This window comes from Drosophila biarmipes, unplaced genomic scaffold (assembly GCF_025231255.1).
Source record: "Drosophila biarmipes strain raj3 unplaced genomic scaffold, RU_DBia_V1.1 ptg000009l, whole genome shotgun sequence".
In the NCBI taxonomy this organism is placed as follows: Eukaryota; Metazoa; Arthropoda; class Insecta; order Diptera; family Drosophilidae; genus Drosophila; species Drosophila biarmipes.
The window spans coordinates 2742509-2758903 of NW_026114530.1; the positions used below are offsets into that span (position 1 = coordinate 2742509).

The window sequence follows — 16395 nt, forward strand, 5'->3', positions numbered from 1 at the left end:
TTAATTTTGGATAAGTTTAGAATCTGATTGACTTTAGTTCTTAGTAAGTTGATTTTATTTTTGTCTATTGTTTGAATTTATTAGCTGAGCTTCTTTGAACCTTGTTTTCTCAAAATTTTCTGCATCTGGACAACTTTTAAAACAGAACCCAGGAAGTCTAAACATCTGACTTTCCTTCAGTGCCCTTTCTAACGAATCCAGCAGGTCTCAAAGGTGGTCAGTGTATACCCTCAGAAGCTTTCTCATGTAAGACTGCAGAAATTTGTTACCCATACCGACTTGCCTGTATTCCCAATAAAAAATTTATTATTTTGGCATTAAGAAAGGACAAAATAAATTCAAGAAAAGAAACATCACTGAAACAATTATTTAAGAATAATGGTAAACCATTTCACATTTTATTAACACAAAAAACATGTCTGAAAGTAATAAAGCTCAAAATACAATTTAACGTTAAAAAGTTTTAAATTGTACTACTTACTTCCGCAATTTGTCTCTTGACTTCGCAACAACTTGTTCACACTAAAGGCTGTTAAAGAGGATTGTCTCAAATAGAAAACATATGTGCTTTACGTAACAAATTCGACCGTACATACCAAAGGAAACATCAGTGAAGCTGCGAAGTTGCGCTCTGAGATTTTTGACCAACCATGTCGGGAAGTATGACCTGGTGTTCCACTAATAAAAGTCCAGGCAGTAGCATCGCATACAAGCCCTAATTTTCACATTTACATAATTCTAAAAACAAGGGACTTAAATAATCATCACAGTTCTATGGTTTTGTGTATCTCAGAAAAACACCTACACAAATAACTGTTTTATTTACAAAATTATTATATCTTATCAAAATGGGCCTGAGCTGAGCTGACAGTCAGTCCTTATAAATGTCTAACACCAACTGATTTTCACTCTGATAGCAGTTTATTAACTTCAAAGTTAATTTTTATCTCATACATGTAAATATTGGCCACCTGATACCCGCGAAATAACATAGACTTATAAAAGGAACTTAAGCCAAATTTTTTTTTAGTTCAAAATTTTAAATAAATCTATGGCGCATTCGCGGCTAATTGTGTTATTGGCAAAGCTTGTCTTTTAACATACCACTATTTTGCAAAGCTGGGGGTTCGTCATTAGTTCATACACCTAACTCCTCTGAATTAAAAAATCTAAAACTTCTATATGATTATTAAAATGCGCGGTATTGAATGCCCAACAATTAGACACTAATAATTTCCTAAATTTTGTTTGTAATCTCTCATTTAACTAATGCACGTAGCCGGCACTACTGTTCATGGACTAATATCTCGAGCGTTGGATAGTGGTGGCAAACTGTTACTATTAACATTGCACCCATCGATATCGAATATTCGATTGCAATAAAACCTTTTGCTAATAATATTTTAGTTTATATAAATTTATATGTAATTGGGTACTTATATATTTTTTTTAAATATTTAAGCACTAAAAAAATATGCTGGTTATGAAATGAAAGAAAACTTTTTGCTGCTGCACCGCAGCTAAATTGCACATAATAAACAAAAATAATATAAAAAAAAATACATTTCTTTCTTTTATTATTTTATTTTATCGGAAAATACATTTTTTTTATTTTAACTTTTGTTTTACATGAATTTATATTTCACTTTATGAATTTGTTTGATTCATATAGCTTTGTTCCCTCTCCTATAATTCTTTTTCACTTGTAAAAAATACACAAGCCACTCATTGACCCTTAAGGGACCACTCAGTGGTCGATCCCTTTCCTACACTGAAATGGTCACGGGCCCCGTGGAGAACTACAGTGCGGTGTAAGGCGATTTCGCTAGTTGATCCAGTCCCACCAAACTACAGATTAAGTGCAAGAAATGACCGGCTACGTATTTCATTTCCCCCCTACTTTAACTCTCTCTTCCCCATTCTTCCTCAGGTAACTATTTCATGCGTTCAATAATATATTGATTTTTACACATTAGTCCACACTTTCTGGAATTATAAAATCGGGTGACATAAACTCTCTGAATAACTCAACAATGAGTGCTCGGCAAATTTTGTTGAAAATGTTTCGTAGTCTTTAGTACAACTCAAAAAAACGTTGTCCGGTATATTATCGCTCTGCGGCTATGACTGCGTATTTCCCGCCTTCTGGCAGCATTCGACGCTCCTGACACCTACTCTCCCGCATACCCAGCAGAAAAACAGGCGTTGGAGTCAACATTCCCGCGCGCAGAACTATAGAAGCACCGCGGTAGTATCGCTGTTTTATAGGTTTATCGTCTCGCCCTTTAAGGTTGTCAAATCTACTCAACTCAAACTCGAGATAGGCTTGCGCCCGTGGATCTGCTGTTCCCACACTACTTCCAGAATCCTTCGTGGTACTACGGTGGCCTGGACCTCTTTAGAATGGGTTTAGAAATCTAACTTGTTCTTCCTGCGTCGATGTATCCGGACGATATCGTCGGTGGAAAGCGTTTCGTTCCACGGCCTGTTCCTCGATGTGGGGCAACACGGTGCTGTGACTTGAATGGGGCTCCTCACTTGCATTTTACACAAAGCTCCTGGCCCTCGTTTCTTGTGGGCGCCGTCGTCGTCTAGATCTTCCTGGGGAGGGCCGAATCCGAGTTCGGTGCGCCGTGCCTTGCTGGGAAACCGTCTGTTCCGGGTGGACCAGCAGGAACTGCCGCTCACAACTCGTTCACTGTGCCGTGCGGTCTGGTTACTCTACCTCCTAACCACTGAATATAAAATTATCGAAGCTCGTCGTTGATCATCGTCATGGATGATCACTCATCCAGGTATTTTATAAGGCTTATTATAAGTGTTATAGTATCACTTATTATTTATTTTATTATTTTTGTTAACTATTGTTATCACTTATTATTTGTTTTATTATTTTTGTTAACCATTGTTAACTTCGCATTTTTAAAAATGAAGGCCGCCCTCGGCCTCCTTGAGCTTGATTTTCTTGCCAAGATGACCCGCTGACATGTGAGCAAGATGCAAGTCAACGCGCAGTATACTACTATAATGGATAGCACTATCGGTCGCTGAATGTTATGAGGTACGTTCAGTAAATCAGGACTTCTGAGCCGTTGTCAACTAAAACGTGCGCTGAACAGTCATTAATAATAATGGTACTCTCATCTACGTGGATGATCGGAAGCCAGTTACTTGGCTTCGCAGTGTGCAATCCCTCCTGGGTTTAGATCACTGGTGCAAGAACTAATTGCTGCAAGCCATCATAACGTAGCACCGGGTGATGTGGCGCAATCCCTGTTTTGATGACGTCGTCCTTTAACTGAAGGATCACATTATCTTGACCTATTTTGACCTAAGAAACTTTATTAAATATTATAAAACGTTAGCGGACCGAAATATTTTTATGGACAAGAAGGCCAAAAGATCCCTTATAGGGGTGCTGGTGGGCTCCTCCAGCCAAAATGACTCTAAATCTGAGTGATCTAATATATTTGGGCTGACGATATTGATTTTAGCTAAGGCTAAGCCGAATAGTTTAATTTTGGATAAGTTTAGAATCTGATTGACTTTAGTTCTTAGTAAGTTGATTTTATTTTTGTCTATTGTTTGAATTTATTAGCTGAGCTTCTTTGAACCTTGTTTTCTCAAAATTTTCTGCATCTGGACAACTTTTAAAACAGAACCCAGGAAGTCTAAACATCTGACTTTCCTTCAGTGCCCTTTCTAACGAATCCAGCAGGTCTCAAAGGTGGTCAGTGTATACCCTCAGAAGCTTTCTCATGTAAGACTGCAGAAATTTGTTACCCATACCGACTTGCCTGTATTCCCAATAAAAAATTTATTATTTTGGCATTCAGAAAGGACAAAATAAATTCAAGAAAAGAAACATCACTGAAACAATTATTTAAGAATAATGGTAAACCATTTCACATTTTATTAACACAAAAAACATGTCTGAAAGTAATAAAGCTCAAAATACAATTTAACGTTAAAAAGTTTTAAATTGTACTACTTACTTCCGCAATTTGTCTCTTGACTTCGCAACAACTTGTTCACACTAAAGGCTGTTAAAGAGGATTGTCTCAAATAGAAAACATATGTGCTTTACGTAACAAATTCGACCGTACATACCAAAGGAAACATCAGTGAAGCTGCGAAGTTGCGCTCTGAGATTTTTGACCAACCATGTCGGGAAGTATGACCTGGTGTTCCACTAATAAAAGTCCAGGCAGTAGCATCGCATACAAGCCCTAATTTTCACATTTACATAATTCTAAAAACAAGGGACTTAAATAATCATCACAGTTCTATGGTTTTGTGTATCTCAGAAAAACTCCTACACAAATAACTGTTTTATTTACAAAATTATTATATCTTATCAAAATGGGCCTGAGCTGAGCTGACAGTCAGTCCTTATAAATGTCTAACACCAACTGATTTTCACTCTGATAGCAGTTTATTAACTTCAAAGTTAATTTTTATCTCATACATGTAAATATTGGCCACCTGATACCCGCGAAATAACATAGACTTATAAAAGGAACTTAAGCCAAATTTTTTTTTAGTTCAAAATTTTAAATAAATCTATGGCGCATTCGCGGCTAATTGTGTTATTGGCAAAGCTTGTCTTTTAACATACCACTATTTTGCAAAGCTGGGGGTTCGTCATTAGTTCATACACCTAACTCCTCTGAATTAAAAAATCTAAAACTTCTATATGATTATTAAAATGCGCGGTTGAATGCCCAACAATTAGACACTAATAATTTCCTAAATTTTGTTTGTAATCTCTCATTTAACTAATGCACGTAGCCGGCACTACTGTTCATGGACTAATATCTCGAGCGTTGGATAGTGGTGGCAAACTGTTACTATTAACATTGCACCCATCGATATCGAATATTCTATTGCAATAAAACCTTTTGCTAATAATATTTTAGTTTATATAAATTTATATGTAATTGGGTACTTATATATTTTTTTTAAATATTTAAGCACTAAAAAAATATGCTGGTTATGAAATGAAAGAAAACTTTTTGCTGCTGCACCGCAGCTAAATTGCACATAATAAACAAAAATAATATAAAAAAAAATACATTTCTTTCTTTTATTATTTTATTTTATCGGAAAATACATTTTTTTTATTTTAACTTTTGTTTTACATGAATTTATATTTCACTTTATGAATTTGTTTGATTCATATAGCTTTGTTCCCTCTCCTATAATTCTTTTTCACTTGTAAAAAATACACAAGCCACTCATTGACCCTTAAGGGACCACTCAGTGGTCGATCCCTTTCCTACACTGAAATGGTCACGGGCCCCGTGGAGAACTACAGTGCGGTGTAAGGCGATTTCGCTAGTTGATCCAGTCCCACCAAACTACAGATTAAGTGCAAGAAATGACCGGCTACGTATTTCATTTCCCCCCTACTTTAACTCTCTCTTCCCCATTCTTCCTCAGGTAACTATTTCATGCGTTCAATAATATATTGATTTTTACACATTAGTCCACACTTTCTGGAATTATAAAATCGGGTGACATAAACTCTCTGAATAACTCAACAATGAGTGCTCGGCAAATTTTGTTGAAAATGTTTCGTAGTCTTTAGTACAACTCAAAAAAACGTTGTCCGGTATATTATCGCTCTGCGGCTATGACTGCGTATTTCCCGCCTTCTGGCAGCATTCGACGCTCCTGACACCTACTCTCCCGCATACCCAGCAGAAAAACAGGCGTTGGAGTCAACATTCCCGCGCGCAGAACTATAGAAGCACCGCGGTAGTATCGCTGTTTTATAGGTTTATCGTCTCGCCCTTTAAGGTTGTCAAATCTACTCAACTCAAACTCGAGATAGGCTTGCGCCCGTGGATCTGCTGTTCCCACACTACTTCCAGAATCCTTCGTGGTACTACGGTGGCCTGGACCTCTTTAGAATGGGTTTAGAAATCTAACTTGTTCTTCCTGCGTCGATGTATCCGGACGATATCGTCGGTGGAAAGCGTTTCGTTCCACGGCCTGTTCCTCGATGTGGGGCAACACGGTGCTGTGACTTGAATGGGGCTCCTCACTTGCATTTTACACAAAGCTCCTGGCCCTCGTTTCTTGTGGGCGCCGTCGTCGTCTAGATCTTCCTGGGGAGGGCCGAATCCGAGTTCGGTGCGCCGTGCCTTGCTGGGAAACCGTCTGTTCCGGGTGGACCAGCAGGAACTGCCGCTCACAACTCGTTCACTGTGCCGTGCGGTCTGGTTACTCTACCTCCTAACCACTGAATATAAAATTATCGAAGCTCGTCGTTGATCATCGTCATGGATGATCACTCATCCAGGTATTTTATAAGGCTTATTATAAGTGTTATAGTATCACTTATTATTTATTTTATTATTTTTGTTAACTATTGTTAACTACGCAATCTTAAAAATGAAGGCCGCCCTCGGCCTCCTTGAGCTTGATTTTCTTGCCAAGATGACCCGCTGACATGTGAGCAAGATGCAAGTCAACGCGCAGAATACTACTATAATGGATAGCACTATCGGTTGTATTAGAGTGTGATTAACTTTCTTTCAAACTTTCCGGATGAACCTCCTACGTTCTACGTTCATTCAAGCGGTGAAGATAAAGGAGACTCAAAACTTCGAGGCTGATGGTTAGATTCAGCAATGGTGAACCCGCCACACCTTTTTTTTTATATTTTGATTGACATATTTGATTTATTGATTACAGCACGCTCGCTGAATGTTATGAGGTACGTTCAGTAAATCAGGACTTCTGAGCCGTTATCAACTCAAACGTGCGCTGAACAGACATTAATAATAATGGTACTCTCATATACGTGGTTGATCGGAAGCCAGTTACTTGGCTTCGCAGTGTGCAATCCCTCCTGGGTTTAGATCACTGGTGCAAGAACTAATTGCTGCAAGCCATCATAACGAGGCATCGGGTGATGTGGCGCAATTCCTGTTTTGATGACGTCGACCTTTAACTTTAGGATTACATTATCTTAGGCGACTGGGAAGCTTTCTTTCTTGACCTAAGAAACTTTATTAAAAAGTATAAAACGTTAGCGGACTGAAATATTTTTACGGACACGACGGCCGAAAGATCCCTTATGGGGGTGCTGGTGGGTGCTGCTCCTCCAGCCAAAATGACTCTAAATCTGTGTGATTTAATATATTTGGGCTGCCGATATTGATTTTAGCTAAGGCTAAGTCGAATAGTTTAATTTTGGATAAGTTTAGAATCTGATTGACTCTTCTTAGTAAGTTGATTTTATTTTTGTCTATTGTTTGAATTTACTAGCTGAGCTTCTTTGAACCTTGTTTTCTCAAAATTTTCTGCATCTGAACAACTTTTAAAATAGAACCCAGGAAGTCTAAGCATCTGACTTTCCTGTAGTGCCCTTTCTAACGAATCCAGCAGGTCTCAAAGGTGGTCAGTGTATACCCTCAGAAGCTTTCTCATGTAAGACTGCAAAAATTTGTCACCCATACCGATTTGCCTGTATTCCCAAAAGGTTCGCCGTGTGTGTTACATGAGAAAACTCTTCCCATACTAGGATGCGGCTATCAGTTCGAACCTGTAAATGTAAAATCTGTTTAGACTGTGCTCATGTTGAGACTCCATACCACCAGAATAAAATACTTCAAAAAACCTGTCTTTTTAACTAATGCCAAGTGGCTAAAAACTATAACTATTAAAAACAAAACTATCATACTATATACTATAAAAGGTGTACAGCCTTATGGTGTTACTTAAGGTGGCCTTGGTGTACCACCATTCCATTAATGAGGGTCATGGTCACCCTCAGCACCGCTTCAACGCTTATTTGCATACCCAACGACGAAAACTTGTTACCGATTCTTCGGTTTAATTTTACCAGGACTTTGTCGCCTACTTCAAAAACCCTGTTTTGGCGAGAGGCATTTTTGCTGGCGCTGAATGCAGCCTGGGCGCTCCTGATCCAGTATGGGATGCCTGTACGTTTTTCTACATCTGGCTATTTGTAAAAAAGTGGTATTTAAGCGATTTACTTGACCACTCGAGTAACTGTGCAGGGGTGGCGCATTTGAAATGCCAACACCAAAGTGATCGGTCAGTACGGTCGATATTGTATGCGAGTTTAAAGAGGGTTCGTTGTCGCAATGTGTTGGGATTACTTCCTTGGGGACGACTGTTTCTCATCGAGCTCGTCAAGTAATGTCTCTTTGCAGATAAGGTTAATTATACATCGCCTTTTGTTCCAAAAAGTAAGAAGTTTCCGCGAAAAGCACGTTTCTTCCAGAATGATTTGATTCTGGAAGCAATTAGGCGGCTTGTCCGTTATTTCAATAGTTGAAGTTAGCGAACGCTCTCTGTGCGTTGTGGCAGAGCAGGACTTTGCTACTTGATCCCCTACTGCATTGAGCTGTTGTCTGGAAAGGGCATCAGTAACTTGTTTCTCATTCACGCTTATGTCTTCCACTCGCTGCCCTACCAGTTGCGAAACAATAATTATTTGCTCCACAACAGGATGAATTATTTCCCCAACAATGAAAAAAAAATTTATTTTTAGGGCATTAAGCAAGGAGAAAATAAATTTAAGAAAATAAACGTCACTGAAAAAAATTATTTAACAATAATGGTAAACCATTTCACATTTTATAAACACAAAAACATGTCTGAAAGTAATATAGCTCAAAATACAATTTAACGTTAAAAAGTTTTAAATTGTAATACTTACTTCCGCAATTTGTCTCTTGACTTCGCAACAACTTGTTCACACTAAATTTTTTACGCTTTACGTAACAAATTCGACCGTACATACCAAAGGAAACATCAGTGAAGCTGCGAAGTTGCGCTCTGAGATTTTTGACCAACCATGTCGGGAAGTATGACCTGGTGTTCCACTAATAAAAGTCCAGGCAGTAGCATCGCATACAAGCCCTAATTTTCACATTTACATAATTCTAAAAACAAGGGACTTAAATAATCATCACAGTTCTATGGTTTTGTGTATCTCAGAAAAACTCCTACACAAATAACTGTTTTATTTACAAAATTATTATATCTTATCAAAATGGGCCTGAGCTGAGCTGACAGTCGGTCCTTATAAATGTCTAACACCAACTGATTTTCACTCTGATAGCAGTTTATTAACTTCAAAGTTAATTTTTATCTCATACATGTTCGAAGTTTTAAATAAATCTATGGCGCATTCGCGGCTAATTGTGTTATTGGCAAAGCTTGTCTTTTAACATACCACTATTTTGCAAAGCTGGGGGTTCGTCATTAGTTCATACACCTAACTCCTCTGAATTAAAAAATCTAAAACTTCTATATGATTATTAAAATGCGCGGTATTGAATGCCCAACAATTAGACACTAATAATTTCCTAAATTTTGTTTGTAATCTCTCATTTAACTAATGCACGTAGCCGGCACTACTGTTCATGGCCTAATATCTCGAGCGTTGGATAGTGGTGGCAAACTGTTACTATTAACATTGCACCCATCGATATCGAATATTCGATTGCAATAAAACCTTTTGCTAATAATATTTTAGTTTATTTAAATTTATATGTAATTGGGTACTTATATATTTTTTTTTAAATATTTAAGCCCTAAAAAAATATGCTGGTTATGAAATGAAAGAAAACTTTTTGCTGCTGCACCGCAGCTAAATTGCACATGATAAACAAAAATAATATAAAAAAAATAATACATTTCTTTCTTTTATTATTTTATTTTATCGGAAAATACATTTTTTTTATTTTAACTTTTGTTTTACATGAATTTATATTTCACTTTATGAATTTGTTTGATTCATATAGCTTTGTTCCCTCTCCTATAACTCTTTTTCACTTGTAAAAAATACACAAGCCACTTATTGACCCTTAAGGGACCACTCAGTGGTCAATCCCTTTTCTACACATTTTTTACACATTAGTCCACACGTTCTGGAATTATAACAGGCGTTGGAGTCGACCGCCGTAGTATCGCTGTTTTATAGGTTTATTGTCTCCCATGACGATGTGGTGCTCCGCGATACTGGATACCCCTCTAGGGTTGTCAAATCTACTCAACTCAAACTCGAGATAGGTTTGCGCCCGTGGATCTGCTGTTCCCACACTACTTCCAGAATCCTTCGTGGTACTACGATGGCCTGGACCTCTTTAGAATGGGTTTAGAAATCTAACTTGTTCTTCCTGCGTCGATGTATCCGGTCGATGTCGTCGGTGGAAAGCGTTTCGTTCCACGGCCTGTTCCTCCATGTGGGGCAACACAGTGCCAAGCTCCTGGCCCTCGTTTGTTGTAGGCGCCGTCGTCGTCTAAATCTTCCTGGGGAGGGCCGAATCTGAGTTCGGTGGGCCGTGCCTTGCTGGGAAACCTAGGATAGGATAGGCGGTCTGGTTGCTCTACCTCCTAACCACTGAATGTTAAATTATCGACGCTCACCTTCAGTCCCAAGGTCTTTCCGTAGCTTGTCGTCAATCATCGTTATGGATGATCTTTCATCCAGGAGTGCGTACGTATTAAGGGTGGACTTGAAAATAAGGACTTTAGGATGGTGCCTTTTTTATAAGGCTTATTATAAGTGTTATAGTATCACTTATTATTTATTTTATTATTTTTGTTAATTATTGTTATCAATTATTATTTGTTTTATTATTTTTGTTAACTATTGTTAACTACGCAATCTTAAAAATGAAGGCCGCCCTCGGCCTCCTTGAGCTTGATTTTCTTGCCAAGATGACCCGCTGACATGTGAGCAAGATGCAAGTCAACGCGCAGAATACTACTATAATGGATAGCACTATCGGTTGTATTAGAGTGTGATTAACTTTCTTTCAAACTTTCCGGATGAACCTCCTACGTTCTACGTTCATTCAAGCGGTGAAGATAAAGGAGACTCAAAACTTCGAGGCTGATGGTTAGATTCAGCAATGGTGAACCCGCCACACCTTTTTTTTATATTTTGATTGACATATTTGATTTATTGATTACAGCACGCTCGCTGAATGTTATGAGGTACGTTCAGTAAATCAGGACTTCTGAGCCGTTATCAACTCAAACGTGCGCTGAACAGACATTAATAATAATGGTACTCTCATATACGTGGTTGATCGGAAGCCAGTTACTTGGCTTCGCAGTGTGCAATCCCTCCTGGGTTTAGATCACTGGTGCAAGAACTAATTGCTGCAAGCCATCATAACGAGGCATCGGGTGATGTGGCGCAATTCCTGTTTTGATGACGTCGACCTTTAACTTTAGGATTACATTATCTTAGGCGACTGGGAAGCTTTCTTTCTTGACCTAAGAAACTTTATTAAAAAGTATAAAACGTTAGCGGACTGAAATATTTTTACGGACACGACGGCCGAAAGATCCCTTATGGGGGTGCTGGTGGGTGCTGCTCCTCCAGCCAAAATGACTCTAAATCTGTGTGATTTAATATATTTGGGCTGCCGATATTGATTTTAGCTAAGGCTAAGTCGAATAGTTTAATTTTGGATAAGTTTAGAATCTGATTGACTCTTCTTAGTAAGTTGATTTTATTTTTGTCTATTGTTTGAATTTACTAGCTGAGCTTCTTTGAACCTTGTTTTCTCAAAATTTTCTGCATCTGAACAACTTTTAAAATAGAACCCAGGAAGTCTAAGCATCTGACTTTCCTGTAGTGCCCTTTCTAACGAATCCAGCAGGTCTCAAAGGTGGTCAGTGTATACCCTCAGAAGCTTTCTCATGTAAGACTGCAAAAATTTGTCACCCATACCGATTTGCCTGTATTCCCAAAAGGTTCGCCGTGTGTGTTACATGAGAAAACTCTTCCCATACTAGGATGCGGCTATCAGTTCGAACCTGTAAATGTAAAATCTGTTTAGACTGTGCTCATGTTGAGACTCCATACCACCAGAATAAAATACTTCAAAAAACCTGTCTTTTTAACTAATGCCAAGTGGCTAAAAACTATAACTATTAAAAACAAAACTATCATACTATATACTATAAAAGGTGTACAGCCTTATGGTGTTACTTAAGGTGGCCTTGGTGTACCACCATTCCATTAATGAGGGTCATGGTCACCCTCAGCACCGCTTCAACGCTTATTTGCATACCCAACGACGAAAACTTGTTACCGATTCTTCGGTTTAATTTTACCAGGACTTTGTCGCCTACTTCAAAAACCCTGTTTTGGCGAGAGGCATTTTTGCTGGCGCTGAATGCAGCCTGGGCGCTCCTGATCCAGTATGGGATGCCTGTACGTTTTTCTACATCTGGCTATTTGTAAAAAAGTGGTATTTAAGCGATTTACTTGACCACTCGAGTAACTGTGCAGGGGTGGCGCATTTGAAATGCCAACACCAAAGTGATCGGTCAGTACGGTCGATATTGTATGCGAGTTTAAAGAGGGTTCGTTGTCGCAATGTGTTGGGATTACTTCCTTGGGGACGACTGTTTCTCATCGAGCTCGTCAAGTAATGTCTCTTTGCAGATAAGGTTAATTATACATCGCCTTTTGTTCCAAAAAGTAAGAAGTTTCCGCGAAAAGCACGTTTCTTCCAGAATGATTTGATTCTGGAAGCAATTAGGCGGCTTGTCCGTTATTTCAATAGTTGAAGTTAGCGAACGCTCTCTGTGCGTTGTGGCAGAGCAGGACTTTGCTACTTGATCCCCTACTGCATTGAGCTGTTGTCTGGAAAGGGCATCAGTAACTTGTTTCTCATTCACGCTTATGTCTTCCACTCGCTGCCCTACCAGTTGCGAAACAATAATTATTTGCTCCACAACAGGATGAATTATTTCCCCAACAATGAAAAAAAAATTTATTTTTAGGGCATTAAGCAAGGAGAAAATAAATTTAAGAAAATAAACGTCACTGAAAAAAATTATTTAACAATAATGGTAAACCATTTCACATTTTATAAACACAAAAACATGTCTGAAAGTAATATAGCTCAAAATACAATTTAACGTTAAAAAGTTTTAAATTGTAATACTTACTTCCGCAATTTGTCTCTTGACTTCGCAACAACTTGTTCACACTAAATTTTTTACGCTTTACGTAACAAATTCGACCGTACATACCAAAGGAAACATCAGTGAAGCTGCGAAGTTGCGCTCTGAGATTTTTGACCAACCATGTCGGGAAGTATGACCTGGTGTTCCACTAATAAAAGTCCAGGCAGTAGCATCGCATACAAGCCCTAATTTTCACATTTACATAATTCTAAAAACAAGGGACTTAAATAATCATCACAGTTCTATGGTTTTGTGTATCTCAGAAAAACTCCTACACAAATAACTGTTTTATTTACAAAATTATTATATCTTATCAAAATGGGCCTGAGCTGAGCTGACAGTCGGTCCTTATAAATGTCTAACACCAACTGATTTTCACTCTGATAGCAGTTTATTAACTTCAAAGTTAATTTTTATCTCATACATGTTCGAAGTTTTAAATAAATCTATGGCGCATTCGCGGCTAATTGTGTTATTGGCAAAGCTTGTCTTTTAACATACCACTATTTTGCAAAGCTGGGGGTTCGTCATTAGTTCATACACCTAACACCTCTGAATTAAAAAATCTAAAACTTCTATATGATTATTAAAATGCGCGGTATTGAATGCCCAACAATTAGACACTAATAATTTCCTAAATTTTGTTTGTAATCTCTCATTTAACTAATGCACGTAGCCGGCACTACTGTTCATGGCCTAATATCTCGAGCGTTGGATAGTGGTGGCAAACTGTTACTATTAACATTGCACCCATCGATATCGAATATTCGATTGCAATAAAACCTTTTGCTAATAATATTTTAGTTTATTTAAATTTATATGTAATTGGGTACTTATATATTTTTTTTTAAATATTTAAGCCCTAAAAAAATATGCTGGTTATGAAATGAAAGAAAACTTTTTGCTGCTGCACCGCAGCTAAATTGCACATGATAAACAAAAATAATATAAAAAAAATAATACATTTCTTTCTTTTATTATTTTATTTTATCGGAAAATACATTTTTTTTATTTTAACTTTTGTTTTACATGAATTTATATTTCACTTTATGAATTTGTTTGATTCATATAGCTTTGTTCCCTCTCCTATAACTCTTTTTCACTTGTAAAAAATACACAAGCCACTTATTGACCCTTAAGGGACCACTCAGTGGTCAATCCCTTTTCTACACATTTTTTACACATTAGTCCACACGTTCTGGAATTATAACAGGCGTTGGAGTCGACCGCCGTAGTATCGCTGTTTTATAGGTTTATTGTCTCCCATGACGATGTGGTGCTCCGCGATACTGGATACCCCTCTAGGGTTGTCAAATCTACTCAACTCAAACTCGAGATAGGTTTGCGCCCGTGGATCTGCTGTTCCCACACTACTTCCAGAATCCTTCGTGGTACTACGATGGCCTGGACCTCTTTAGAATGGGTTTAGAAATCTAACTTGTTCTTCCTGCGTCGATGTATCCGGTCGATGTCGTCGGTGGAAAGCGTTTCGTTCCACGGCCTGTTCCTCCATGTGGGGCAACACAGTGCCAAGCTCCTGGCCCTCGTTTGTTGTAGGCGCCGTCGTCGTCTAAATCTTCCTGGGGAGGGCCGAATCTGAGTTCGGTGGGCCGTGCCTTGCTGGGAAACCTAGGATAGGATAGGCGGTCTGGTTGCTCTACCTCCTAACCACTGAATGTTAAATTATCGACGCTCACCTTCAGTCCCAAGGTCTTTCCGTAGCTTGTCGTCAATCATCGTTATGGATGATCTTTCATCCAGGAGTGCGTACGTATTAAGGGTGGACTTGAAAATAAGGACTTTAGGATGGTGCCTTTTTTATAAGGCTTATTATAAGTGTTATAGTATCACTTATTATTTATTTTATTATTTTTGTTAATTATTGTTATCAATTATTATTTGTTTTATTATTTTTGTTAACTATTGTTAACTACGCAATCTTAAAAATGAAGGCCGCCCTCGGCCTCCTTGAGCTTGATTTTCTTGCCAAGATGACCCGCTGACATGTGAGCAAGATGCAAGTCAACGCGCAGAATACTACTATAATGGATAGCACTATCGGTTGTATTAGAGTGTGATTAACTTTCTTTCAAACTTTCCGGATGAACCTCCTACGTTCTACGTTCATTCAAGCGGTGAAGATAAAGGAGACTCAAAACTTCGAGGCTGATGGTTAGATTCAGCAATGGTGAACCCGCCACACCTTTTTTTTATATTTTGATTGACATATTTGATTTATTGATTACAGCACGCTCGCTGAATGTTATGAGGTACGTTCAGTAAATCAGGACTTCTGAGCCGTTATCAACTCAAACGTGCGCTGAACAGACATTAATAATAATGGTACTCTCATATACGTGGTTGATCGGAAGCCAGTTACTTGGCTTCGCAGTGTGCAATCCCTCCTGTGTTTAGATCACTGGTGCAAGAACTAATTGCTGCAAGCCATCATAACGAGGCATCGGGTGATGTGGCGCAATTCCTGTTTTGATGACGTCGACCTTTAACTTTAGGATTACATTATTTTAGGCGACTAGGGGCTTTCTTTCTTGACCTAAGAAACTTTATTAAAAAGTATAAAACGTTAGCGGACTGAAATATTTTTACGGACACGACGGCCGAAAGATCCCTTATGGGGGTGCTGTTGGGCTCCTCCAGCCAAAATGACTCTAAATCTGTGTGATTTAATATATTTGGGCTGCCGATATTGATTTTAGCTAAGGCTAAGTCGAATAGTTTAATTTTGGATAAGTTTAGAATCTGATTGACTCTAGTTCTTAGTAAGTTGATTTTATTTTTGTCTATTGTTTGAATTTACTAGCTGAGCTTCTTTGAACCTTGTTTTCTCAAAATTTTCTGCATCTGGACAACTTTTAAAATAGAACCCAGGAAGTCTAAGCATCTGACTTTCCTGTAGTGCCCTTTCTAACGAATCCAGCAGGTCTCAAAGGTGGTCAGTGTATACCCTCAGAAGCTTTCTCATGTAAGACTGCAAAAATTTGTCACCCATACCGATTTGCCTGTATTCCCAAAAGGTTCGCCGTGTGTGTTACATGAGAAAACTCTTCCCATACTAGGATGCGGCTATCAGTTCGAACCTGTAAATGTAAAATCTGTTTAGACTGTGCTCATGTTGAGACTCCCCACCACCAGAATGAAATACCTCAAAAAACCTGTCTTTTTAACTAATGCCAAGTGGCTAAAAACTATAACTATTAAAAACAAAACTATCATACTATATACTATAAAAGGTGTACAGCCTTATGGTGTTACTTACGGTGGCCTTGGTGTACCACCATTCCATTAATGAGGGTCATGGTCACCCTCAGCACCGCTTCAACGGTTATTTGCATACCCAACGACGAAAACTTGTTACCGATTCTTCGGTTTAATTTTACCAGGACTTTGTCGCCTACT

The 16395-nt window shown here is 38.3% G+C and overlaps 1 long non-coding RNA gene across 3 annotated transcripts; it reads right to left on the bottom strand.

Moving 5' to 3' along the window:
• Positions 1-365: 365 nt before the first annotated feature.
• On the bottom strand, positions 366-13663 carry LOC122818964 (uncharacterized). 3 transcript variants are annotated; one of them, XR_007765185.1, is made up of 5 exons: positions 13529-13663; positions 4619-4667; positions 597-738; positions 482-529; positions 366-419 (listed from the first exon to the last, which is right to left on the bottom strand). It is a non-coding gene; the product is annotated as an uncharacterized LOC122818964 (long non-coding RNA). The 3 variants fall into 3 exon arrangements; XR_006368426.2 differs by lacking the exons at positions 366-419; positions 482-529; positions 597-738 and adding exons at positions 3991-4043; positions 4111-4252; XR_007765186.1 differs by lacking the exons at positions 366-419; positions 482-529; positions 597-738; positions 4619-4667; positions 13529-13663 and adding exons at positions 3991-4043; positions 8783-8924; positions 9218-9401.
• Positions 13664-16395: the final 2732 nt, after the last annotated feature.